The sequence below is a fragment of the Chenopodium quinoa genome, unplaced genomic scaffold (genome assembly GCF_001683475.1).
Source record: "Chenopodium quinoa cultivar QQ74 unplaced genomic scaffold, ASM168347v1, whole genome shotgun sequence".
Classification (NCBI taxonomy): domain Eukaryota; kingdom Viridiplantae; phylum Streptophyta; class Magnoliopsida; order Caryophyllales; family Amaranthaceae; genus Chenopodium; species Chenopodium quinoa.
This window is the reverse complement of record NW_018743783.1, coordinates 3600571-3603452: the sequence shown is the minus strand read 5'-3', so window position 1 is coordinate 3603452 and position 2882 is coordinate 3600571.

The window sequence follows — 2882 nt, the reverse complement described above, 5'->3', positions numbered from 1 at the left end:
AATTCAATAAGAAATTATCATGCAATATCAAAAATCAACCAAAACAATTCATCCCTTCATATTAATTATGGATCCCCCAAGAACCCTAGAATTAAACTACTCTCACATAATTAAATCTAAACTAATCAAAGCATATATGGAAGACATGATTAAAATCATAACACAAATTAACAAAACAATTAAAATCAAAGCAATAAATAAAGCGATAAAAGACGCGAGAAATAATACCGAATGAAAGAAATATAAAATTGCATTAAAAGGGGAAAACTTGAATTCAACAATAATCTTAACTAAAATCTCTCTAAAAGTTTTAAGCATGAATGAAATAATAATGAAAACGTAGGTAATAAGGCTTACAAAAAGAGCTTAAGTACTAAGCCTAAAATTAGCCAAAGTGACGAGTCCTAAGACTCCCAGGAAAAACAAGCGCCCGATCGGGCCCGCCTTTTTTCTTCTCTCCGCATTCTGGGGATCCGCCCGATCGAGCCATAGGCCGCCCGATCGGGCCCGGTCTTTTCTTGGCCGAGACTCTTTTCTTCTTTTCCTTTGGGCTCCAATTGCTTATATGGCCTAAATCTTTTTCTTCCTTGGTCCATTGCTCGGACCAATTCCACGAACCAAGCCCTTAATCACCGATATGATCGGTCTTGGGCTACGATCAACGGTCATGAATGTGACAAAAGCTTCGATATCTCATAGTGGCCGGAAAACCATAGAAATTATCGACAAATCCGAGAAATTCCTACAAAACAAATGCCAACTCTACAAAACACTCGAAACCACACATTAGTACTAAAAGTAGCCTCGAATAGCTCAAATATGCGTAAAAATGACCGTGGGACGGGGGGTAAAATTGCATATGAAATACATATATTAAACTCCCCTAAGCTAAACCCTTGCTTGTCCCTAAGCAAGGCAATGAATAAAACAAATCATAACTTCACCCCAAATCAAATTCAAAATCCATAATACAACTCAAATCCAATCCAACAAACATGCATCATAATCAATCACTCAAATCCATTCGATTACCAATCTTCCCTAACAATTGTCAAGTAGAGCAAACCACAAGAGCATATAGAATTCAAGACTAGTGCTCACACACTCAACTCTCATTTATGTGGCGAGTAAAAGATGTACTCGTTCGTTCTCCATCCCAAACCCTTTATATGTGAACAATGCCCTCCCAAATCACGCACTCGTGTGTTTAAAAGACATTCACTAAATTAAGTAGTCGACTCGGAATATATCAAATCATTCTTCGCATTGATAAACAACTACTTTCACATTCACACAACTCTATGCACAAAGATCGGAAGGTCTTCAAAGCTTGTAATGTAAGGCTTAGGTAAAGGGTAAGAAACATTTGGGAAAATGTGAGAAGAAAACTATGCTTAAGGGAGCCAAATCCTAATAAAAACCAAGGCCAAACATAAGTAATGGACAATCTTCTCCAACACAACTCATCTCCACCAAAAATTCACCAAACCATCAATCTAATATTTCACAAATTTTTCAACACTTACAATTTCACTCATAAAAATATGATATATAGAACTTGAGTGAATAAACAAACTTTGAATTCCTTTCTTTTCAATTTTCTCGAACTTGAACTTTTTTCTTTAAAACTTATCTCTTTTTTTCTTTCTTTCTCACATTGGAATTTTTCAACTTTGAACAACAAATTTCTCATCTTTTGCAATCACAATAGCAAAAGAACAAATTACTCCTCTTATTCACCCACATTGTGTAAATTATGTGCACACTACAACTCGCTCACCTTACTCACTATTAGCTCCCCTAAGCCAAGCTTGGGATTAGTAACCAATGGGGCTTAAATAGGCTTGTAATGTGGGTATATAAATAATAAAAAGGGCACAAGCAACAACATGGGTAGCAAGAAGGGAACAAATGTATCTATTATCGTCTGAAGGCCACTTAAAAGAACGAACACCTTCGTCCACCTCATTGTGCATAATAGTGAATCATATAAACATTACTCATAGTTGAAAACCAATACTCAAATTCATTGATATACCAGGAACTAACACACATTCCTTACCTAAACAACTAGTCAAGCACTACATTCACAAGTAGTTGGGCAAAATTGACGCATGTTAAAGTTTCAAGGCAATCAAACATCAAATCATTACCAACTAATCTACAATGTTCATCATCAATAACCAAGAGTCAAAACAATTTTCATTAAAGGGCACAGGGAAGCATGATTCATATTTTCGTTGGAACGTATTTTTTTTTAAAGCATTAAATCTAACCTAAGAAAACAATAAAATAGACAAAATCATATATACAAAATCATGCGCGAAATTTTGACAGAGTGAAGTCGTATCTCCTAATCAAAAGAATTACCTAAGTCCTCTAACTAAAGAAGATAGGGAAGTAGGGTTCAATCCACAGGGAAACAAGTCTTTCTATTCCTAATTAATTATTATAATCTAAATTATCAAAGAGCAAAAAGGGTTTATATGAATTATTCTAAGGGTAAAATCAATAATAAAAGCCTAGGGTCGCAGGTTCACCAATAATTGATACCTCGGGATAAAACATAACAATCAACAATTGATATTGCACATATAACATGATTAACAAACCCTCGCAATTTATTAATCAACATAGAACTATCAGGCACTCGCAATTTAGTAGATCTAAGTTCTTATTGAAAATAGCCTTTAATATCAAATTAACATCTGTTCGATTTATCAATTCAATATTGCTATACTTTTACAATCAAATCACATCTGTTCGATTCATAATCCAATTGCAAGGAATTAAAACATTTCAATAAGAAATTATCATGCAATATCAAAAATCAACTAAAACAATTCATCCCTTCATATTAATTATTGATCCCCCAAGAACCC